General features: G+C 41.0%; 2 long non-coding RNA genes and 1 pseudogene across 2 annotated transcripts; 2 read left to right on the forward strand and 1 right to left on the reverse strand.

The window, feature by feature from the left end:
- The first annotated feature begins 343 nt into the window (after positions 1 to 343).
- On the forward strand, positions 344 to 2,891 carry LOC145660149 (uncharacterized). Its single transcript, XR_014126324.1, has 4 exons — positions 344 to 406; positions 2,090 to 2,188; positions 2,468 to 2,572; positions 2,656 to 2,891. It is a non-coding gene; the product is annotated as an uncharacterized LOC145660149 (long non-coding RNA).
- A 12,811-nt stretch (positions 2,892 to 15,702) lies between these two features.
- On the reverse strand, positions 15,703 to 17,729 carry LOC145660151 (uncharacterized). The gene is made up of 3 exons (XR_014126332.1): positions 17,016 to 17,729; positions 16,054 to 16,207; positions 15,703 to 15,795 (listed from the first exon to the last, which is right to left on the reverse strand). It is a non-coding gene; the product is annotated as an uncharacterized LOC145660151 (long non-coding RNA).
- A 1,071-nt stretch (positions 17,730 to 18,800) lies between these two features.
- LOC145643432 (alpha-1-antitrypsin homolog) lies at positions 18,801 to 26,518 on the forward strand (annotated as a pseudogene).
- Positions 26,519 to 26,638: the final 120 nt, after the last annotated feature.

Below are 26,638 nucleotides of genomic sequence, written 5' to 3' on the forward strand. Positions count from 1 at the left end.
GATTTGTTTTGTCTTCATATGATGGTTCACAGAAGAATGTCACTGGTTGTACAGGTTACTTCATAACAGTAGTGTAACATGTCAGTGTTTCTGCTCTCTCTAGTCTGTAAGGATGTTGTGAATCCTCCCACAGTGCTGAGTGGATACGTGGGAGGGTCTGTCCTGCTGCCCTGTTACTGCACTGAACTGCTGGCCGAGCCAAAAACCGTCAGATGGAGTTTTATAGAAGAATCTAATTTCATCTACCCAACTGACCAGACAAACCGTTACACTGATAGAATTAAGCTGGTTATTGCTCCAGGAAATTTCTCTCTATTCATATCTGGTCTGACTAAAGAGGACGGGGGACAGTACAGGTGTAGCATCAGCAGTCATCATCTTATAGACGTCAAACTCCAAGTAACAGGTAAACCAACCTCTTGTATATTTAATGTATGAAATGTTGTTGACTGCATATAGTGACTGATCTGTACCAATAACTACTGTACTACATAAAACAAAAAATCTATCCAGCGGCAGGATCTGCAGTTCTACTTCTGTTTGTTTCTAGTTACATCTTCTGTTTGTATTTGTATTTCATGCATGTAGTTAATGACTCTTGTCCGCTATCCTGTTATATATACATAGTGTATATAGATAGATAGATAGAGGGAGGGAGGGAGGGAGCGAGAGATGGAGAGAGAGAAGGAAGGAGGGACAGAGAGAGGGAGAGTTAGAAAGAAAATTTTAAAAAGACAAAGAATGGGGATAAAAACAACGTTTGACTTTATGAAACAAAATAGCGTTGCGCTTCCTTTTCACAATACAACAAGGCGGTGAACGTCAACGCATTTCCTTGAGTTGTAATAAGTATGCATGTGTGTGTGTGTGTGTGAGAGAGAGAGAGAGAGAGAGAGAGAGAGAGAGAGAGAAAAAAAAGAGCAGAGAGAAGAGTCTCCTCTCACAGCTGGTGCTGTTCATTAACACACACTAACACTAACACATCAGGACCAGTCTGAAGTACAAACAATCAGACCAAACCAAATTATTACACTTCACAAACTAAACTACATCACCCACTGGAACACAAACACAAGCACAAAGCAAAATGCAACGTTATCTGGCCCTAAAACGTCAGTACACGGTAGCAGACGACCTGTACGCAGTTACTGACATTAAACACAGAACCACGTTGACAAAGTCCAGACTCAGAGAACACAGCCTGGCCGTCCAGACCAGCCGATATAAATGTTATGGCTGCCCAGAGAACAGAGACTCTGTCAGCAAAAAAAATCTGAGACGGTCCACCCCAACTTTAAGTGTCTGTCTAACACTGACAAACTGCCCATCCTACTGGGCAAAAAGAAGGAAAGCAGCGCTTTAGCTGGGTGATACATATCTGCCTGCCATAAGATGAGGGACAGTGATTAACCCACCCAAACATACACACACACACACACACACACACAGACTATATTACCCAGTTTATAAAAGTTACCTAACTATCATTATTAACTATTTATTATTATTAACTATTTGTTATTATTAAGTATTTATTATTTTCCATCCTTATTATTTATTTATTTTCCTTTATTTTCACTTTTACTTCTTCTAATTATTATTATTTCAGACCAATTACAGTTTCTCTTCAAGTTCTTTTATAACAGAATTCTTAATTTCCAAAATTGCAAAGGTTGTAATGTTGTGTAATGTTCATGTTGTAATACCGCTTTGGCAATACTATAGTTGTATATGGTCATGCCAATAAAGCTTACTGAACTGAAATGAACTGAGAGAGAGAGAGAGAGAGAGAGAGAGAGAGAGAGAGAGAGAGAGAGAGAGAGAGAGAGAGAGAGAGAGAGAGACCCGACCCAGGAGCCCCTAATTCATTCACTCTCAGAAAACGACTGAAGGACACACTGCACCTACAGAGCTCTGCAGCTTCAGACGTAGCCAACGTATCACCACCACTGACACAGAGAACTGAACACGTCTGTTTGGCCAAACTGTACATACATCAGTTCTGTAGTACAAAATCTAAACTTGTTAAATACATAACAGTCCTGAACCCTCATTACTTATAACTGATCACACTTTTCTATTCTTGCAGAGGCTCCATATAAACCTGTAAATCCTCCTCCAGTGGACACTGACACAACAAGTCCAACAGCTTCAACTAAACCTACTACTACAATGACGTCTCCAAATGGTTAAATGGTTTCTTTAAATCTGTGATGTTTCTGAGAATAAAAGTTATTTAATGCGTCATTTAATGTAAACTCTCAATGAAGTATAATGCCTGACTCTGTAACTTCAAACTGAGCCTGTAGAGACGTATTACAGACCCATTCATGTTCTTTTCTATTTGCTTGTGTGTCAATAAGAATATGCTTTGAATGCTTGTTAAACATTCATACAATATAATATTTAAAATGACAATTAATACATTTAAATTTAATATAAATGCTTCCCACATTCCCACATGCAGGTGCTCACACTTCTCCACTGTACACACGTCATGTCATATTAGCTGGTGTGGGGGGTTTACTGCTGTTGATGGGATTAGGAGGAGTCATCTGCTGGAGATACAGAGGTACACATACACACACACACACACACACACACACATAAATACATACATATCCACATCCATCTCACACTGAGTTAATTTTGTAGTTCAGAGACGTGAACAGACGGTGAGCAGAGAGGGACAAACAGGACAGAGGAGAGATCAGCAGACACAGGTGAGTGTCACACATCCATGTTATAATATCAGTGAACTCTGATTCAGTGCACAGATCTGTTCTACAGTGTCAAAGCTTGGATCAGTGAATGTGACTGTTTCTGCATGATTGTTCTGACATTCTGTACATGACTACAACGTTAAGATCGAAATAATGTAATTGCCAGCCAATCCCTTCATGTAACATCGACATGAGGCAAGAAACATTTGGGCCATATACAAAATAGTTTACTACATACTTATGCTGCATACTGGACTCATTATATACCGTATAATGTTTACTGTTCCCTGTAGTAGTATGATGCATAATATCCAGTGTGTACTAAAACGCAAACCATACTAAGGGGTCATGTGAACGTATGAAGTTCTACCCACTTGTGATTTACGGCCACTGTTGCATGATGAGATGCTGTACACCATGGAGACAGGCCTGGTCACGTACTGGATTATTTGGCCATAGCAGTATGTCATCTGGGTATCTTTTGTGTACTGGAAAAATTCATTTTGGTCAGACTAGTTTTCAAGCTCTCTTCAGTAAGCACTCATTAACTAAAGAAAAATTGATCAACAAACATTTATCATTTGTATTAAAAAGGGCAGATGATGTATGTATATGGTTACTCTGCTCAGCTACTTTATTAGGATCACCTTCACACTACATCCAGTTATCTTCTAGCTGCGTTATATACCTGTGTACAGTTCCACAGGCTTGTGTATAAACTTCAGACACACTGCTTTTCTTGTTACACACTCATACATGCTCTAAAGACACTACCACTGCAGAGACACTTCTTTGTTTAGAGTGGTCCACCATTCAGGTAGGATCCATTCAGCAGTGCTCCAGTGGTCACCCAGTAAACAGTGGTGCACACCTGCAAGATATGTGCACATATTAAATTACAGACTGCAGGTCATTTCTGTGTCTTTATAAAAGTGGCCGGTGAGTGTTTAAATGTTTGTGAATGTATAAACAGATTACACACGTGCTGCCATAAATTAGATTTACATGCGCAGTTATGGATTAAATGTATATTACAATTAACACCCATTAACACCTCTGCAATACAATACATTTATTATATTAACACTTGTATTAATCCACTCAACAGGGTGTGCATTAGTCTGTATGTGTGTTAATATTTTGTAATTGTGATATTTTCTGCAGGATGATGTGATGTATTCTACTGTAGCCCAAATTAACACCACCAGACCAGCACCCAGAGCAATGGATAATGGAGATAATACAGAATATGCCAGGATCAAACTAAATTAACAAACTTAAATTCACACACACGGGTATATGTGCACACACACACACACACACACACACACACACACACACACACACACACACACACACACACAGGGACTTTTATTGTATGGTATCTAGCCAATGAACTGTTATGTTCTTCTGTCTTGGTTTCAGTGCTGACTTTGTATAATTTGCTGTATTTTACTAATTAACTGCTAATTAGTTACTTCAGGTGTGGTTTCTGACTGGCATAAGTTAGGAATTGTAGGTGGAGGACTAACAGTAACAGGGGCAGGACTAAGACTGATAACATTACAGTGTAGCCACTCCAAGAACCAGAGTACTTGGGTTTTATTCCTTTTGGGTTCATCTTCTGCTTCGGAAAGGAGGCTAACCGCTAAATCTACAACTAAAATTGTGACTCCTACAAGCAAGTACCGTTTTTGTTCTGTACATTTGCAAAAACTATTTGTTTTATTGTTACATTATGGATTTTTGTCAGCAGATTGTCTTTTCTGCATTTTCTGTATCTCAAAGCATTTTTGTATATTTAATCTTTAAATAGTAGCACATTTTTCTGTTATTAAGCAGGTCATTTTAGAGTCAAATGCCAACCGTTTTCTGTATGCGTCACTTGCACTGTGAGAGTCTATTATTGTTTCATAAATAAAGAGCCAAAGCAGGAAAGAGTTGTGGTTTCTGTTTACACCTACTGTTCATGAAGTACATCGTGTGTGTGTGGTGCAGTTTGACAGCAGAATGTGTGTAGAGTGCAGTTCACTGACAGCAGTTGGATGCCACTGTCTGTTTTTTTGTCTTTAGGACCTTAAACTGGAAACCATTCTAACTGAGCTGTGGTATGGTTCACATATACACATTATTGGTGTACAAATTCACCAATGCATTGGACAGACAAGCTTGATCAGGAGGGTTGAACACCAAAGTAGAGCAGATGGTTCTGCAGAATTGTACACAATGTGAAACCAGATCAGTGACATAGAAACAGTTCCACTCAGACTCAAGAAAAAACACCAAATGTGAAAATATTATGTGTAATAATGAGAAATGACACAAGGAAAAAGTATGGAACATGCTTATTGAAATTTATTTAATACTTCGTACAAAAGCCTTTGTTGGTAATGACAGCTTCAAGACACCTGTATGGAGAAACTAGTCGTATGCATTGCTCAGGTGTCATTTTGGCCCATTCTTCCACACAAACACTCTTCAAATCCAAACTCCTTCTATGAACTCTGAGCTTTAGTTCCTTCTATAGATTTTCAATTAGATTCAGGTCAGGTGATTGGCTGGGCCATTCTACCAGCTTTATTTTCTTTCTCTGAAACCAATTGAGAGTTTCCTTGGCTGTGTCTTTGGGATCATTGTCTTGCTGAAATGTCCACCCTCCTTTCATCTAAATGGCTGCAGATTTTTTTATCAAGAATGTCTCGGTACATTTGTCCATTCATTCTTCCTTCAATTATATGAAGCGTGCCAGTGCCATATGCTGAAAAACAGCCCCACACCATGATGTTCCCACCTCCAAACCTCACTGTTGGTATGGTGCCTTTTGGCCTCCAAACATCGTGTGTATTACGGCATCCAAAGAGTTCAATTTTGGTCTCATCTGACCAGACTATATTCTCGCAGTATTTCACAGGCTTGTCTAAATGTTATTGAGCAAACTTTAAATGTGCTTCAACATGCTTTTTCTTCAGCAATGGAGACTTGGGTGGTGAGCATGCATACAGGCCATGGGGATTGAGTGCATTACTTTTTTTCTTTGAAACAATTGTACCTGCTGATTCCAGGTCTTTCTGTAGCTCTCCACAGGTGGACCTTGGCTCTTGGACAACTCTTCTAATAATTATTTTCACTCCTCTGTCTAAAATCTTGCGGGGAGCACCTGGTCGTGGCCGGTTTATGGTGAAATGATGTTCTTTACACTTCTGGATTATGGCCCCAACAGTGTTCACTGGAAACTTCAGTAGTTTAGAAATTCTTATGTAACCAATGCCATCAGTATGTTTTGTAACAAGAAGGTTGCAAAGGTCTTGAGAGAGCTCCCTGCTTTTACCCATCAGGAGATGTTTCTTGTGTGGCACCTTGCTAATGAGACACCTTTTTATAGGCCATCAGTTGAACTATCTAATTTAATTTGCACTAATTGGCAGGATTGCTTTCTAATTACTGATAGATTTCAGCTGGTGTCATGACTTTCCATGGCTTTTTGCACCTCTCTTTCTTCATGTGTTCCATACTTTTTCCCTGTGTCACTTCTCATTATTACACATAATTTATGGACATCTATGGTTTGATTTCGTTGCATGTGTGGATTGGATGGGTTCTTACCGACATCTGGTGAGAATTTCATGTCAATAGCACCTTTAGAAATATATTTACTTAGAAAATTGGTGACGTGTTCAATACTTATTTCACCCGCTGTATGAGAGTGCCACTGTTGTTGTCCCATGTTTTATGTTAATAAACATCTTTCACAGACGAGGGGGTCTGCACGTCCTGGTCCACACCCATCAACACTCGGGCCACCAACGTGGCTCGATATCTTTGTCGGATATAAATGGAGGCCAATACTGGAGGGAGAGGATGAGGAAGAGCAACCATCACTGATGAGATCTGGGCTACTTTGGTTGACCAAATAGTTAAGCATGGGTTGTGTTTCAGAAGAGCTGAGCAGGGGTCCAGCCTAATCTAAGTCACTACACTATAGTCAGTGTCCCTGAGCAGCACATGAGTGATGTCACAATGTGTGCAGCCATTAGCCAGAATGATGTCATTCATCATCATGTCACTCTTGGTCCTTACAACTGCCCACGTCATCACCTTCCTCCATACACTACACAACACACTCATTCCCCATCACCAGGGGACTGGACCAGAGCAGTCCAGGTTTGTTGTTGTCTACAATAACAAGTTTCTGCCAGGCTGCTCTGGTACACACTGAACACCCATGATGTGTTGTGCTTCACCTTCCACCACTTCCTAAATCCTGTTGAGGAGTTCTTTTCAGCATGGAGGTGGAAGGTCCATGATCAACAGCCCACCTACACATACACCTTCTCCAGGTGATGGAGGAAGCTTGTGGTGACATTGATGATGGAGCATGTCAGGGGTGGATACGTCACTCCAGGTGGTACTTCCCTCACTGCCTGACCAGACATCTGTGATGTTGATAAGATCTTGTAGCCAAACCCTTGCAGGAGACAAGATGCACCCTAATTTCTGTTTCATTATTACAAGCCTATTTTGTTATCTTCTATATATTACAGTATATACAGCATGTGTGTTGCAGTAATGTTCATGCAAAAGATTTTACTTTCCCCTTGTAATTGTGTTTTACTTTATGGTGTGTATGTACTGAATATACATACATAGTCTGTATATTTGGGAAAATACATGTACATGTGAGTACTATGACAGACCTTCACAGCAGAATGCTGTGCTCTGCAAAGTGGAAATTTAAAAAACACAAGCTAGTAGTGTTTTCCATTTATCATATCAGTGTGTAGTTGCCATGCAGAAAAAGCCATACATTTTATATTTGTATAGATGCTTGATGCAGAAATATCATTTTGGAAATAGTTTTGGATGAAGTGTTTGCTTTTCATAAAGCATGTGACATTTTGTATGTCAACACTCATGAGATCAGAATCCTCTGTAGTCTCTCGCCCAAACCCGCACCCACTCCCCACTTTGGAAAACACACAGAAGCACCAAACACATACATCATACACCACATGTAAAATACTCTACCACATATACAAATCAACCACAATGAGGTGTGACCTCTGTCACAGGCAGCTGGATACAGAAGTGGGTAGTAGACAAGAACTGCATCATACACAGAATGAACAAGTGAGGAATAAATAACACAAACAGAAATAAACAAGTGAGCACATTTTATATATATATATATATATATATATATATATATATATATAAGTTTTATAAAAGTACAAACTTATAGACCGAAATTTTCCTAGTTAGAGTCACAATACTCTGTTTCTTAATTTTGTCAGTCTTAGTAATGTTCCTACAATTCCTACCTTATGCTGGTCTGAAGTAACTAATTAGCAATTAGCAAGTAATTAGCACCGGTTACTCGCTACTGGACCGAACCACAGCGCAGATTTCAGTGCCACTTAACAAATAAAGTCAACAAATTTACTTTATTCTCCCTTAACCTGGGTGGACAAGACATATTTGGAGTCCATATTTTGCTCCTTTAGTTTAGAACAAAAGCTGCTAACATTGCTAACAAACACTGGAAGCCAACAGCAATGATAGCTAATAGGATTTGTAAATAAGTCAGATATCGAGCTACATGTCCTCAAACCTCATCCAGGTCACTTCCCGGTGACGTGTTTCTTAACTTGTCTAGTTCACAGTGAGTTATACGACACACTAGTCTGGGAGACATTTATTAACACTTGGATGCAGTTTGACCGGCTTGAGAGAAGTTTGTGAGCATGTATTTACGAAGGCTATATTTGAGTTGCTGTAGACCTCCAGTGTTTGTTAGCAACGTTCGCATTTAACTGCTTTTTTTCTAAACTAAAGAGGCAAAATTTCTTGGTCGATAGACCGAATCTGGGGTAAGTGATGGGCTATTGCTCTCTGCTGATCCCAGATATAAATACCTTTGTGTAAATGAATTTATGAGGATGACAACACCTGTAGAGAGAAGGTAACACTCACCATCAGCAGTGTGGCGCACAAGGAGCAGATAAACACACACCTGCATTCTTACTGAGTTACACACACACTACACACAGCTACAGCAGGACTGCTGATACACACCATACACACTCTTCAATACGTTCTACTGAATGACTTCACAGCTACACTTATAGTGGAGAGGAAGTGTATTCAGATGAAACTGACGTACTTCTGTCCGCAAGATACACACAGCAATACATTTGGAATGTTAATTTGAATAAGTTTTGCTTTGACATTTTAATTACACATGAACTCATAAGAACTGTTGATGCTCCTAAATTTTGACTCCGTTCTCTTAATTATGGGTAGGGGTGAGTAAATACAATAACTAATAATGTTACAAAGGCATAATTATCTATAACACTATTGTAAATGTCACTGTACTGTTACCACCAATAGTGATTATTCAAAGTAACACTGACTCTGTCCCCATGTGTTAATTACTTTCTCTGATTGTTTGATTACTATGATTACTTATTATTATGTTCTAGTCTTAGTGCTAATGTGGATGTCTGTGTGATATCATGGAAACAGGCTTCTTCCCACTGACCATATGGTACAGCCCGCTGCGTGCAATGGGAGTTCACTATTGATTGTTTATTGTGACTTGTGTCTTATTTGTGACCACAACCCCTTGTTATTTCACACCTACACCTTATTCTGTGTTTCATTTATGTTTGTATTTAAACTCCTGTATGTGTGTAGTTCTTTGTAGGTCATTATTTGCGTTATTTGTGGTCAGGGTAGATGTTTCTCATGTTCACACGGCTTATTGTGTGTGAGTGCCATTTTGCATATCGTTCGTGTCTCATAAATGTCTGTGGGAGGTCTGTGTGTCCTGCTCCTTGCCCTGTGGCACTCTGGCTGTCACAGAATGACCGACCACCACAGTACACTGACGCTCTCCCCAACAAACGGACTGCTCAAAGGGCTTCGCTCAAGGCTGAGCTATTCGGACAGCACAGAACAGGTGTTCCCCGAGGTGAAGTGTGCTGCTCCAACGCTAGGGGATATTCCTCTAGCCATGGCTACTCCAGAGGGCTCCCTATCACTGACATCCCAAGCTGCTGCCTGGATCCCTGGATGTTGGGGAGAAGACTGTGACTGGAGCTCGCAGAAATATAATACTGACATAGTGTTTAAAACAAAACTGCTGAAGGTTATTATACCTATAAGTGGAAAGAGAGAGATCTGATTAAAATCTCAGTAAAGCTCAAAACTGCTTGTGTACAAAATTGAAAACTGTAGATAATTAATTTACGTGTAATATCTTCACACAATATCAAAACATATCAGAATTGTGGCTTCTTACCTTTATCTGGGGTCTCTGTGCAGTGAGGTCCAGTAAGTCTTTGATATGATGCCATGGTTGAAGGTACTGGTCTAGTCTGGATTTTGGTCACTGGAGAATAATGACCAAAACAGAGAACAGGCCCTCCCACACGAGCATGTAGATTCATATGTCCAGCTGTGGATGGGCAGTCAGTGGAACACCCAGGTAACAAAGTAGATCATTATAGACACACAGTTCAAATAAACTGTTATGTAATCATAATAATCATGTGATTAAGAAGTACAACTCCATGATGATCTTTAGAATGTCCTACGTGGAGATGGCAAAGACATTTGAAATGTATGCTTAAAAAAGCAACATACAGGTGAGGGTTTTTTTAAGTCTGATCTGATGTATTTTACCTGTAACAGTGAGTTTCATGTCTGTGTATTCACCCCCATTAATATTACACCTGTAGTCTCCCTCATCCTCCTCATTCAGGTGTGATATGAGTACACAGATCTCCTGGAGAGTCAACAGTACCCAGCTGAAGCACAGTGAGATGAAGCACAGTGAAGAAAAGACACAAACTCAGCAGCATTGTCACTATGGAAACACCACTGACCTCACAGCACATACTGACCACTCTACACCCAGAACTCCACTACCACTGTGGACACACACTGACTCCAGCAGTCTCTCAGCAGTACTTCAGTCCACCAGACTCCAATGTCCACCCAGCAGAGAGGAACTGAGAACAAATTAACTTGGTCAGAGCTCTTATTTCTTCTTTTCATTTTATGATTAGCGGTTCTTTTTAGACTTCCCCAAACACACATGGTGCTACATCATCCTCTGACTGCTGAGAACTCTTGCTGTCATTTCCTGTTCTGTTCCATGATGTTTTGTGGTACAAACACCCACACTGACCATGTGACCGCACCGTGAAAACATCTGAAAGACACACAAATAATACTAGATACAAAGTGGCTAAAGAGAGATCACACGTCTGCTGCCATTAATCACCTCACATTCACATGTAAACATATATACTCCACAGCAACGGGCTTTTCCATGGCTCATAAACCTTTACACTCTCCATCTGTCCTGTGCTTTTATTTTGTTATTTCGTTTTACTGGTTAATATACAACCTAAATTATGCTTTGTGCACCCAGTCACACATGTCCACACACACACACACACACACACACACACACACACACACACACACACACACACACACACACACACACACACACACACACACAGGTCTGCAGTGCATGTGTAAATTTGCCTTGAGTACCCCCACACACACTCATCTGTTGTACGTGTGTGTATGTGGTGTGCTGTCCTCCTCTATCCTCTTTAGTGCTGATCTGTGACTGTCTTACTGTACGTGTGATGTCCCTGCAGCAGGAGTGAGACATCACTGACTACATGAAGAACTATCTGACTGCTCCTCCACGAAGCCTGTCATACCTAAACACACTGTTTTTAGGACTGTGGCGTGAGTGGGTGAGTGAACACATGAGAACTGAAACCAAGACAAACACTTCAGCTCACACACACTTCCCTCTTCCTACTTTCACTTGTTCAAATTTGTCCTCCCTCCCTCCTTTGGTCTGTGGTATTCTGACTTGTTCAAGCATGCAGTTTGTCACCAGGCTGAATATTCAAGTTCACAGGAGCAAATAAGCACTATGAATTCATGCAAAATCTAAACAGTGAGTTTTACATTTATGTGACACTTTTATCTAAAGCAACTTATACTTATGACTGAGTACAACTTGAGCAAATGAGGGCTAAGGGTCTTGCTGAAGTGCCCAACAATGGCAACTTGGCAGTGGTGGAGACTGAACGCAGGACCTTCTGACACACACACACACACACACACACACACACACACACACACAGAGTGAAGAGTCAGAGATAGAGCGGTATGTAACACAAATATGAAAACAGTGTCAGCAGAACAGAATCTGAGGCCACATGTGTCAGGCCTCTGCTACCAGGCCAGGGTTGAGAGGTCATCACTGACACCCCCAATGGAACGAAATAAATAAATATATTTAATACGGCCATGTGTTACTTATAAAGTAGCTACTTAGTAGATATTTGATCATCTACAGAATTAGAGAGAAAGTCACACTCACCATCAACAGCATGGAGCACAAGAAGCAGATAAACACACACCTGCATTTTTACTGAGTTCCAACCACACTACACACAGCTACAGCAGGACTTCTGATACACACCGTACACACACTCTTCAATACAGTCTACTGAATGATCTGACAACTAGACTTACAGTGGAGAGGAAGTGTATTCAAATGAAGTTCTGACAAACTAACCTCAACACAACACACACACTAAATATAGAGATGCAGGAGGTTTTGTAAGTTGTCATGTGGTACGTCCTCTTTCTTCCTTATCAGTCAGTGATCTATCAGATATTCTCACATTGTCAGTGAGGACGGTCTCATTCTTAGTTAAGCGGCTCCGTCCTTTGTCATAGAGACACGATGTAGAAGCTCAGGGGGTGAGACCCAACATAACCTCCCTCACTGCTGTTTGGTCAGTTCATTTCACTATGACACCCAAAGTACTTCAAATTATTATTAAAGAAAATAGCAGGTGGAATTACAGCAGCCACAGAACTGGCTACCTGAGACATTAAAAAAAGTGTGAACAGATGTTTAAAGGAGCATTTAATTTCAGAGCATTATTTTTACCCACAATGCATTGCATGAAACATAAGTCAGGGTGAATTTTAATTGCACATTTTCAGCTTGAGTAGTGTGTTTCCATTTCAAATTTGATGGGTAATTAGTTTGCAGGAGAGATGTGTTTGCTGGTCAAAAGATGGTCTTCACTCTATAAGAATGTCACTCCACCACCAGAGATGTGAACTCTTCTCACACCACAAATGTACTGTTGCGTTCAACTTCTGCATATCAAGCCTTTTTTAGGTCCATGTAATAATGCTGAGGTTAAAGGTGTGAATTATGTAAATAAAAAAAATACATTTATCTTGTAGAAGGAAAACTTGACATTTTTCTTTTTATAAATCAGTCTTAATAAGAAATTTGTCATTTTTATAGTCCTAGTGTTGCCTTATGATTTATGTAAAATTTGTAGCATTTACCACCTAGTGGTAAAACGTTAAATTGCAGTTTTTACTGGATTGTAACTTAATTGTTGGTTTGAATTTTTTCTACTTGTAAACTCATAAGAAGTCTGTTGATTCTCCTACATTCTGACTCTATTCTCTTAATTATGAGTAGGGGTGAGTAAATGCAGTGACTAATCCCCCTACAAAGGCATAATGATCCATTACACTAATAAAAATTGCACTGTACTGTTACCACCAAGATTTATTATTTAAAGTAACATTTACTCTGTCACCACGTAATGATTACTTACTCTGATTATTTGATTATTTGTCTTAGTGCATAGATATCTGTGATATATATATATATATATATATATATATATATATATATATATATATATATATATATATATATATATATATATATATATATATAAAACTATAAAATCCACCTGATAAAAATAACTGGCAGAATTATCGAATTTATCAACTTTTACAATACATTTTCAGATCATATCTAATGCTACAGCATGGATTATAAATAACACACACACTTTTATATATTCACAACCCACTTTACTAGAAACAGAAAGACGACCTGGGGCACAGGGTCTGTGAGTTTGTAGACAAAAACAAATGCATCTATTTAATGTTTTATATATGGATCCAAAGGGAATTATAAAATAAAATTAATGTCATAACTCATAATTGGTAAACAGTACAACACCTGATCATGTCTTACATGTTACCTGACTCTTAAATATGTACATGTTTCAACTGGACTAGTGAAAGTTTATTAGCACTTGAAACAAACTGATGTTATATAGACTGTCGTCTAAACATCTACAGCAAAAGACTGGACTGTCCAATTAAAGTGAAAGCTAAAATGACCTAAAATGTCTGTAGACTATTAACTAAATGTCTATAATCAAGGACTAAATTCTCCAAATAAAGTGAAAGCTGCACTATGTAGAATGTATGTTGTCCACTACACTATCTGACAGAAACCTTGGCCTCACCAGGAGAAACAGTGTCATCTTGAGGACTCACTGTGCCCTGGGCCTACATGGCACTGTGTTTATTGTGCCCTACGCCCTGCTGGAGCGATGTTTACCATGCTCTGCCCCTGGGTGATGTGGTGTTTAACATGCCCCAGGCTCTAGGTGGTGCTGTATTTACCGTGCCTGGGCTCTGCTGCATCCCTCCCACAGGATGGTGTGGCTGTGCACTGTTCAGTGAACTGTGCTGGCGTGGCCGTGTTTCTCTGCTCCACCTCCCGAGTCTGCGTCCATGACCACTGGGAGGCGTGTCTTTGGTGGGGGAGACTGTAACGGTGCCCTCCGTCTGGCTACGATGGCAGCTACCACGTGGCTTTTGTTTATATTGTGTCTTTTGTTTAAAGGATCTTTGTGTTTTGCTGTTGTGCCATGCCATGCACAGGTCGCGTGTGCTCCGTCTCAGTCACTGTGCCACCTGTGTCGTTATGTCTTTCTTTCCTTCCTTTTAAACCCCCTTTTTTTAAGTGCTGCAACAGTTATTGTTACGTTGAGTTTCTTTCATTGTCTTCTGTGCCCATTCTTAGTTTCTCTTTGTTTGCTTTGTCTGACTCTTCAGACAGAAACTGACGCTTCCTCCCTTTTTCGTACATTCTTCACCTGTGAAAGAACGCATGTATCTGTATTCATGGTTGTGGTACAACTCTGGAAATCAATCACAGCTCGGGCAGAAGATAATATTTCAATGCTTTATTTAAGTCCACTGTGCCCAGTGTTGACACAGCAGAAACCTGTTCTCACTTTCCTGAACCCTTTATCCATCTGTCTGAGTTTTATAATTGCTAAACTTTGGTGTGTCTCTTGCTCTGAGAGGACAGAACACAAGAGCTGAATAACAGGAACCATGTGCGTGATTACAGCTGTCAAATGTGATGGAAAGAGTGAGTTGGCTGTCGTCCAGGAAAGGAGCACTTGAGGAACAGCAGGGGGGTCAGGGAAACCACAAGGGTGTAGAACTAAAGAAAGTGTGTGTGACCATGCGCTCACTCACAGGGCTCACTCTCCTTACAGTTACTCTGTAAGAGAGACTGAGTCCCTTATGCACAAAGGTATTATTAAGTAAAGCAAAGCACTTCTGAGATAGTTCTGAAGTCCTAGACAGCCTGCCTGCTGCCCATGGTGCTGAAATTACAGAGTTAGTTTCAGCACCATAGACAAACACAAACGGAGCCATTTAGTAAATCTTAGTTCTTTTTTTGTTGAGGTTGCTGTTCAGTTTCCAGTTTTGTATGAAGGATTTACTAAAGATTGTGTGTTAAACATATATTCAGTGCTAACGTTTCTCTCAAGGTGTCTCTCTCAACATCTCAAAAAGTTTAAATCAATGTTACACAATTAACACAACTCAGAGTTCTTATTCTATATGTTACATTCTACATAAAATTCACCAGGTTGCTTTTACATTATGTGATGATGTCATTAGTTTGATGTTACATTATCAGTTATGATGTGTATGATGTCATATCCTGAGTTATCATTATTTTGATTCATATGGTTCCTCTTGCTAAAAAGGACACTCTGGGAGTAACATTAGCTAATGTTACCTTAAACAAAAATCAAGAGAATGCCAGACTGATCCTTCCCAAAAAAAAACTGTTGAAGCTAAAATTGTCCTAGGGAAATGTTCCTGTGGATTGTGGCTGTGAATTAAGGGAAAAAAGACAAATAGTGTGATTAATCTCCTTAGTACCTTCAGGATGCGAAAGAAAACAAAAAACGATTCCTACTTACTGCTTAGTGTCACTTACAATGTAAGTAGATTTTCCAACAGTTAACTAAAAGGTTAAGTGTGTGACAGGAAGTTAATGTTTATAATTTCTCTTACATTATCTTAGGGGGAAATATAAACATGCTGTGACAATATGTGTGTGCTTCAATTAAGTAGTATTAAGGCACACCTCAAATCGACCATGTGCAGCTCATCTCCATCAGGTGGACCTCCACCAGGTAGACCTCATCTTCACCAGGTACACCATAACTCCACCAGGTAGAATTTAACTCCACCAGGTAGACATCAGCTCCCTCAGGCACTCGTCAGCTCCACTGGGAGGTCTGTAATATGTAAATTAGAGCCACATCTAACATTAGCATTCTTGCTCGAATTCTTAATCAATCATTTCATACATGTCTCACTGAATCCTGTGGAACTGGAAAATGTACAAAACAGACATGGCAAGGAGACAAATGTAATGACACAAGCTTCCAGTTTGTTTGCTCTTCATGTATGCTGGCTGACCATGAAGGACTTTCCACAGAAGATGGTACCAACTCTCAGACCTCTTATTCTATCGGAGTTCACAAAACAGTTTATTCACCTCATGTCCTGAACTTGTGCGAAACCAAATCTACTAAGTCAATAAAAAATCTCACAAGCTTAGGTCTGCTTGCCTGATCTTGTTAAGATAGCAGAAAAAGTACAAATACTCTTCAGCTAACTTTGGGATCAAATGAACACTGGACACAACATTTGAACATTTGACTCTTTGTATGTAGGTTAGCTATGAACATGATCATAAGAAATCTCAGTAATACTGGCATGCCAGGCACTGCAGAGGCAAGCTTCATAACCTTACCAATAGAATCATGTGCTAAATAAAACATATAAGGGGTTTAATTCCATGTGAGCTGGAACTGAACTGAAAATCAAACTTCACTGCGTGCACAATGCTGTTCTCCCTTTTAGAATAAAATTAACAACATATTTCAACAGCTCCACATCTAGTTGCTTTCTCTATTCATATTCGCCTGTCTTAGTTCTCTTTTCGCGTCAGGTGTTGTCCCGTTACTTCATTTATGTTTAGGTTTCTTTACCATTTTCATATACGATAGTGTTGTGTGGTTTTCCTTTTTGTTCCGTTACCTGTGTTTGTCTCTTATCTTTAGTCTAGCTAAAGTAGCTGGTTCTGTGTGCTCCCCTTCCTTGTTTCTTCTTCCCCCGCTTGTCTTAGTTTTATGCTTCGTTGTTTTCCCGTTTGTCTTTCCTTAAATATTTATTTCCCTAATTTACGTAGTGTTCATCCTCACCCTGATTAGCCTGTTCTTCTTTTGTTTGTTCCTTGGTTTTGTCCTGTATTGTGTTCTCCTGGTGTTTATTAAACTTGTTCCTTTTCACTGTTCTGTCTATAGTTTGTTTTCTCCTGTTTTTGATTCCGCTCACTCGCATGTCAGAGACGATGGTACTACGCACGTGTGTTCGCCCTCCACCTTCCTCGCGTTACGCACGTTTAGTCATATTTTAAAATCCAGAACTGTATTAAGGGCTTGATTAGAGGAGGGATGTGAGGAGATGCAGTAAAAAAAAAATACATGTGGACAACCAACCCTTTGTAAAAGATATCTCCCTTTCCACGCCATCTGGATTAATATTAATGTGATGTCATTTAAGATGTCTTACTATTGTCACTCCAATCTTATGTGTGATTTACACGCTAAGTTACGTTGGGCATATCAGGAATTCCTCGTGTCAAACGAGGTGGATCCGTAGAGTCTCGATCTTTCTCTTTACATTGGTGACTCAGTGGAGACTTCGGTGCGTCATGCATCTGCCTTGGATGATTCTAGAAATGCAGCAAGATCTATACACTTTATTCAAGAAGGAAAACAATAACCAGCATTAAGCAGTGAAAGATGCTTGGAGTTAATAAAACAGAAAATCTTGTCTTAATATATAATTATATGCGTTTTTTCTTTGTAAAAGCAAATAAATGTTACACCATCAGCTCACACTACAGTAGGTCTGGGCATTTAAACCACATAAAGGCTCAGAAACAGAGTTTGCAGCTCATACTGATGGTAAATGATGACAGCGGAGCTAATGATACAGGCTTAAATTGAAATATGAGGTAAATAACTAAAATAAAAATGCACACACCTGAGACTGAAACGTGCTGTGTGGCCAAATGTGCGCTTTCAAAAAGCTTTCAAAACTTGCTGCGATGGTGAGGAATCGTTCAAGCCATGTGAAGGTTCTCAGAGAGTTCAGTGGCAATGAGAATACAAAGAGCTCTGAAAGTACTAAGTACAAGTTCAAAGCTAATATGAAAATAAGACATAAACATTATATAGAATATGTCTGATAAATAGAACAGCATGTATGTACTCAGATTGGTTACATAGCTCACATAGTTTACATAACCTCACAGGAATCAATACCAGAGCTAACAAGGCCAGAGTACAGTGTTTTGGCATCAGTAATGTTAATTAAAGGATAAAAACCCTGCAATGATCCTGCTCTATTTGAAACGGCCCCTCAGTGGTTAATGTTTAAAGGACTGACCTCAGATTACACCAAACAGGGTGTTGAATGAATGAACTGAATCCCAACAGTCTACTGCTGACAGGACGTGTATAGTAAGTACATGTACTGTAATATGACTGATATTCTGGAGATACAAATAATTGTTTTCCTCAGATTTTGTTTGAACTAAATGACAAACACTTCAACAGTGATCTATTACATCTTTAAAAATGTAAAAACTGAATTAAAGACTAGACCTAGAAGAAGTAACCATACAAGCTGTGACATATACACCTCTCTTTGTTATGAAAATCCATGCATTGACTATTTTCTAATGTAATAGTTGTGCTTAAATGAACCTGTATGTGTTACATTTTAAATCCGTGCTATGATTCTACAGGTGTTAAAATGTGGGGGAATGTCCAGTGCTGTTTGGTTGTTGTCCTCATACTGTCAGTGGACTGGACTGTAGGCATCAAGGACCAGGATCATGATCAAGACCATTCAGCAGATCACCATCAACATCTCCATCATGGCAAGGATGCAGCCCACCCCCACCAGAATGGAGAATACAAACCCTGCCACAAACTCTCACCCCACAATGCAGACTTTGCCTTCTCCCTCTACAAGAAGCTGGCCAGCCATCCTGACACCCAGGGCAAGAATATCTTCTTCTCTCCTCTGAGTATCTCCATGGCTCTATCCATGCTGGCCCTGGGGGCCAAAGGTGATACACATTCACAAATCTTCAGCACTCTGGACTACAGTACCCTCACAGCTGATCAGGTCAATGAAGGCTATGAGCACCTTCTCCACATGCTGGACCACAGCCAGGATGCCCTACTGTTGGAGATAGGAGGAGCTGCAGCTGTACAAAAAGGCTTCAAGCCTGAAGACAAGTTTCTGAAAGACATCCATCACTTCTACAAAGGTGAAGCCTTCAGTGTGGACTTTTCCACACCTGAAGTTGCTGTGCAAGAGTTCAACAAGTTAATTGCCAAAAAGACCAAGGACATGATCACTGATATGGTCAAGAGTCTGGATGCTGCCACTGTGATGATGCTCATCAACTATATGTATTTCAAAGGTAATAGTAGACAAGTAGAACCCACTAGAGATTAAAATAATTTTTCATGTATTTCACCTGAACTGCAGTAACCAGTTTTACATTTCACTCTGTCAGGTAAATGGCAAGAGGCTTTTAAAGTGGAGGACACCAGCAAAGGTGACTTTAATGTGGATGAGAACACCACAGTGTCTGTGGATATGATGAACAGAAATGGTGAATATGACTTCTACTATGACCAAGGCAACTTTACGTCCGTTACTATGCTGCCATATAATGGAAACGTCTCTATGATGATTGTCCTGCCTGACCAGGGAAAAATGGAGGAGTTGGAGAAACACATCAGCAAGGATCACCTCAAGTACTGGAAGGACAAAGTCTAGAAAATGTAATGTATCATGAAATGCTTTTAAAAATAGAATTTCACTTAAACATGTTAAGTACTACCACAAACCTTTACTCCCTGACAAGGTCACCAATGGCAAAAATGTATTAAATAAATATTTTTGCTTATGCTATTCCATGTAAGAGTGTGTTTGCCTGACTGATCATCTCTGTTCTCCAGCACTTTGGACTTGTATATGCCCAAGTTTTCAGTGTCTGCTTCCTCCTGTCTTGGGGACACACTGAAGGAGATGGGAATGGTTGATGCATTCTCAGACAGCGCAGACTTCTCTGGAATCAGTAAAGGGGCCAAATTGGCAGTTTCCGAGGTATATGGTGAAACCTTTAAGAGATTTGCTGTCATGTCTAGAGTGTCACATTATAAGTTTGGGAAATATTTTTAAAACCTTCTCAGTAGATGTCTGGGGGGTCTTTGGGGCAAAAAAACATTGGCTTTTTGATGTCTGTTTGTTTTGGAAAGAACACTGATGTGATCATTCTCTTCCGTTATGGGAAATTTGGTGGGATCTTGGCAGAGACTGCCCATCTTAAATATCCAGTAGAATTTAGACTGCACTCTGAGCTTCAAATAAAACAGTGAATTTTTAGGTTTGCCTCTCTTGATATGATAGGATATGAAGTTACACTTATACAGCGCCTTTCTCAGTACCCAAAGACGCTTTACACTGCACAATGATTTTATATTTAGTCAACACACTGGTGAGATGCAGCAGCCAAATTCCAACTGCTGTCCATTAGGGACTGTTCAGAAGCTAATGCATCTACGGCTAACATACTTTAAAGTGTCATTCAATGACTGCCCAGATTGGTCCTTCCCCACAGGTCCTACACAAGGCCGTCCTCAGTGTGGATGAGCAGGGCACTCAGGCTGCAGCTGCCACAACTATTGAAATTGTGCTCATGTCAGCGTTGCCTTTCAAAACAGAAGTCAACAGACCGTTCCTAGTCTTCATTGTGGAGAAGAACATCAGGAGTATCCTGTTCATGGGCAAGATAACTGACCCCACTGTGTAGTACGATGGGAGTGCTACTGAATTCTCTCTCATATCAATTAGCAACAGATATAGTCACATCTCTGTATTATCTAGAAGAAATCAAAGGCTAAAGGTTGTGCTAATTTAGTCAGCAATAGACATACAGAAGGGACTTTGTTTAGCTATAGAGAAACTAAAAATAAAATGCTGCTTTCAGACTTCGACCAGTTCACTTACACCAGATATGAGAAAAGAAACAGACTGCTGAATTTTTTCTGATGGCACAGTGAACACAAACTCATCTGAATGGTAATAAACGTTTTGAGTGAGATTTGAATGGGTCTTCATTTGTTTTGGCAAACCAATCATTCTAGTCTCTAACACAAATTAGGGGCAGTTATGACATTAGGGATGTTGGTGATATTTGTCAGTTTCATACACATATTACTTAAGTCATGTGGAACTATGTAATTCTAAAACAGACATGGCAATGTGACAAATGTACATTAACCTCCAAACTCTCTGACTGACCGGAGACTCAGGTTTGGAGTTGTTTCAGATCAAATCAAATCAATATTTATATAACACTCTAACATTTATATAACACTCTGATGTGTCTCCTCCCAAACAGGTTCGCTGCATTGACATCAGATATCCACCACTGGCTGGTCAGAGGTAGGTGGACTCCACGGATATAGCGGTGGTCGGTATCCTAAAACACACTCAAAGAGAGTTAGTCCAGTCCCTGCATGGTGCAGTGAGTTCTGGGCATATTTTACCTCCAGGGGAGGTGTGCACTCCAGGTTTCAGGGTGCTGTTGGGTATATAGGCGAAAGAATTTGCCCAGCTCTTTATTTACCCTCTCAACCTATCCATTAGCCTGGGGATGATCTCCAGACATCAGACTGACTATGATATTCAGCTTACCGAGCAGTTCTCTCCAGATCCGGGAGGTGAACTGAAGACCCCTGTCGGAGACAATGTTTTCCGGCAAACCAAATAGCTGAAAACATGGTGTAAGAGCTGTCTCTAAGCCAGTAGGTAAACCTTTTAGCAGTATGAACCTCACCATTTTCGAAAACTGGTCTACCGTCACTAATATTGTGGTGCTAACCTCAAAGACAGGTAGCTCCGTTAGGAAGTCTATAGCGATGTGAGACCCAGGACGCAGAGGGGTAGGTAGGGGGAGCAGCTTACCTGCAGGTGGTGTGCGTGGTGTTTTGCTGTGGGCACAATCCGCGCACGATGCCACATACCTCACGATCTCTTTGCGCATGGCAGGCCACCAATAGCGAGCACTTAGCAATGGCACTGTGCGTGTCAACCCTGGATGGCCCATTCCCACTGATGTGTGTGCTCATGTGATAAGGGCTCTGCGGTTCTTGGGTGGCACAAATAAATGATTAGGTGGGCTGTGTGGGTTTGGATTGGCTGCCTTGATTTCTCTATCCAGGTCCCATTTAAGCATCACCAAGAAGCAGGAGGGAGAGAGGACTGGCTCCTGGCTGGTCGATTGGGCCTCCGTATGGTGTTGCCAGGAAAGTGCATCCGCCCTTACGTTCTTCTCCCCCGGTCTATAGGTGACATGAAAATTGAACCTGAAGAAGAAGAGCGACCAACGGGCTTGCCTGGAGTTTAACCTCTTAGTGGACTGGAGGTACTCCGAATTCTTATGGTCGGTGTAGACCTTAAAGGGGTGTCGTGCTCCCTCCAGCCAATGTCTCCACTCTTCGAGTGCTAGTTTAATCGCCAGCAATTCCCTATGGCCCACCCCATAGTTCTTCTCAGCAGGGCTCAGCTTTTTCAAAAAGTAGGCGATGGGTTTAAGTTGTCCCACCTTGCCCTTGTGCTGGGACAGTGCAGCACCCACTCCCACATCCAATGCATCCACCTCAACCACAAAAGGCCTCTTAGGATCTGGTTGCTGCAGAACTGGTGCGGTAGAGAAGGCGGTTTTTAACTCCTCAAAGGCTCTCTCTGCCTCTGAGTTCCATCTCAATTTCTTGGCTGTTCCTTGGAGCAGGTCAGTGAGAGGCCTGGCCAACATACTGAATGACCTAATAAACCTACAATAAAAGTTTGCGAAGCTGAGGAAATGCTGCAGTTCCTTGCGCATCTGCGGTCTTGGCCATCCCATTACTGCCTCAACCTTGCAAGGTTGCATACGCAAGCTACCCTCATGTATGATTTACCCTACAAAACTCACCTCCCTGCGGTAGAGCTCACATTTCTCCAGCTTACAATAGAGGTGGTTCTGTAATAGGATACGGAGGACAGCTTGAATGTCCCGTACATGTTGGTCCCAGGAGGGGGAATAGATCAAGATATCGTCAATGTAGGCGATGTTGGATCTACCCAGAAACTCCCGTATTTATGTCTTTTGAAAGATAGAGGGAGCTGTGGCTAGACCGTACGGCAGAACTAGGTACTCATAATGCCCAGAGGATGTACTGAAGGCCATTTTCCATTTGTCGCCCTCCCTAATCCTTATCAGGTTATAAGCACTGCGTAGGTCTAACTTGGTAAAAAAAAAAAAAAAAAAAACGGCTCCCCTTATCTGTCCAAGCGCAGCTGGAACTAAGGGTAGAGGGTAGGGATATTGCACATTTCAGTGAGCCCTCTGTAGTCTACACAGGGCCTTAATCCTCCATCCTTTCTTTTTTCTTTTTTCTTTTTCTTTTTTTTTTTTTTAGAAAAATATGCTCGCAGAGGCCGGTGAGGTGGAGGGACGAATATAGACTTGCTGCAATGCCTCCTTGACATACTGCCCCATTGTTTTTTCCTCCTCCTGTGATCGTGGATAAACCCTACATCTGGGAGGAACAGCGCCCTCCTTAAGAGTAATTGTACAGTCCCACTCATGGGGAGAGGGAAGCTGTGTGGACCTCTTGGGACTAAACACCAGCGGCAGGTTGCTATACTCCGGGGGAACGGTGAGTTCCTCGTCAGCGTTGGGGCTCTCTATAGATGTTGACTGGAGAGGCACTGCCCGGGTAGGAAGGCATTTCCCTTCACAAGAGGTCGCCCACTCGAGGATACAAGGGGGTAAGAAAGAGATGAAAGGAGGTAAAAGGAGATGTGTGTAACGTGTTCCCCATTTGTTTAGAGGCATACACGGGGAGTGATGTAAGATGTAGCCTGAACCCACAGGTCCCCTGTCAAGCGCTTGCACACTTAGAGGCGAGGGCAGGGGAATCGCGCTTATCCCCAGCTTCTTAGCGAAGTCCCAGTCCATTACGTTCTCTGCGGCCCCGGAGTCAACCAGGGCTGCAGCAGAAAAAGAACGACCCTGGTGCAATACCTTAATAGGCACTTTGAACATCGACACAGCAGGGGAGCAACTCACCAGATTGCCACACCTCCTCTGCTCTCTGGGTTTGCAATGAACCCCAGCCATGCCCAATTGCATCGGTTACTTAGGGGCTTCACCCAGTCCCTTCGATGAGGTTCCTTCCTGATGTGGTACCATCCGGTCAAGCTTATGACGTCGCTCCTGTAGAAGTCGGTCGTAGGTGATGGCCAGATTGACTGCCTCGTTGAGGGTAGCCACCTCCAGCTTACAGGCTAGTTCTGCCTGCACTTCTGCTCTCAAGCCGTTTAGGAATATATCTACCAATGCTGGCTCGTTCCATCCAGACTCCGTGGTAAGCGTTCAAAACTCCATGGCAAACTCTGCTACCAACCGTGATCCCTGTCTCATGCGAAGCAAAGTCTATCCACAGAGTCTCCCTGACAAGGATGATAGAACACAGCTTTCAGTTCTTGCACGAAAGTGTGGTAGTCGTTCATTAGCGGGGAAGAGTTCGTGACGAGAGCGGTTCCCCAGGTACGAGCTTTCCCGGTTAACCTGGAAATCACGAAGGACACCTTCGCGTAATCGGGCAGACGAGGTCGGTAGCCAAAAAACAGCTCGCAATTCACTACGAACACCTCACAGCTTTCTGGGTCTCCTCCGTAAGTCTCTGGGGTGGTGATCAAACACCTTACCCCTTCTGAGACCGGGGGAGGAGTATGAGAGGGGGCTCTATTCTCAGGGCTCATGGTAAGGCAGTCCACACAGTGCCTGAGACTCTGAACGAGAATGAGGTAAATGACCTGTTGAATAATAATAATAATAATAATAATAATAATAATAATAATAATAATAATAATAATAAAAACTGGTACTGTAGCCTGCCCTAGATGTGCTTCATAAAACCTTATTAACAAAGACAATAAAATAACTAGAACAAAAGGATCCATTTTTATCACCTATTCCTCCTCATGCTAGTCTATTTGAGCTTTTGCAAGAGATGTTTTCATCTGTATATTGGAGGAACCAAGAGAATGTTTGCTGATTGTTTTGTTGAACACCTTTGGACCATCAGAATTAAGGATTTGTCATTTCCAGTGGCAAGGCAGTTTAATGCTAATGGAATTTGCACTAATTTCAGTAACTTGATGAAAAACATCCCATCTACACTTTCAGAGATTTAGAAACCCACGAAACAGTGTTATGTCTTATCACCTAAACTAATTCTAGAGTCATAGCTATGGGGCAGGTGTACCTATAGACTGGTAACTCAGTACACAGTGTAAACTCATTTTATTGCTTCACCTCCATAAAGGTGTAATGTGTCATTTTAAGCAGGTAAAAATAGAAACCACACTCATCTAGCTTTTGCTCTTTATTTTTAAAACAGAAATAAATTCTCATAGTGAAGTAATGGCTACATTCAACAATAAAGCACTTGACATAAAATGATATGCACATTTATGTAACGTTGGAGGCTAGGCAGGATGCCCGAACAAGCCGACAAAAGTTACGTTTATTAACACCAGACAGCAGACAACGTAACACATTGTATTAGCCTATCACCGACAACATCTGCTACTAAACAGGAGACTTATATACACGCACAGTAATGACACAAAACGAGGAGCAGGTGTGAAACACGGGGAGGGCGTGGCCATATGAACGAACACGCGCGTGCGCGCGCACACACACACACACACACACACACGTCTGGGAGGAGGGGCTGTACCCCCTTAAAATTTACACATCATTTTTTATTTCATTAATGCAAAACGCACTACTACTAAATAAATTACATGCAAAAAAGCTAACAATTTGCAGAAGTATTCAAATCACCTTTCAGCAGATTAACCCTTAATGAGGCATTTACAGTGATGAAACAAATAAAATACTTGCTATTTATTGGCTACCATACATGTTTTTGTATGTTTGTTTGTTTTTTTTCCATTTGTTTGATTGCATTTGTGTGTGTGTGTGTGTGTGTGTGTGTGTGTGTGTGTGTGTGCTTAATTTGAATTTCATTTGATGCTGGCATATTCTGTGTAATCTGCATTATCTATTGGAGTGGACGCTGGTTTGCTTTTCTGACTGTGTACTACAGTGGAGTAAGTGACATCATCCTGTAGGAATAACACATTAAGAACTAATATAACACAAACACACACATGCACACACACACACACATGTTTACAAAACACACACATGTTTCTGCAGGCTGCACACTAGACAGCACAAGGGAGAAACACAACACAAAGAGAAACACATGGGAAATGATCTCCAGTGAGAGTGAACAGTACAGAAACAGAGTTCAGCTGGGTTCTGCTCACTCACCAGGAAATCTCTCTCTCCTCATATCACACCTGACTGAAGGGGATTGGGGAGTGTAAAGGTGTTATCTTAAATGGAGAGAATATAAAGACACCATACTCACCATTAAATCTCTATCAAGCACAGTGATACTGTCATCATTAGACTGAACCCACAACTTTTGACTGTTCCAGACCTT

This window comes from Electrophorus electricus, chromosome 2 (genome assembly GCF_041902795.1).
Source record: "Electrophorus electricus isolate QZ-2024a chromosome 2, ASM4190279v1, whole genome shotgun sequence".
Taxonomy (NCBI): domain Eukaryota; kingdom Metazoa; phylum Chordata; class Actinopteri; order Gymnotiformes; family Gymnotidae; genus Electrophorus; species Electrophorus electricus.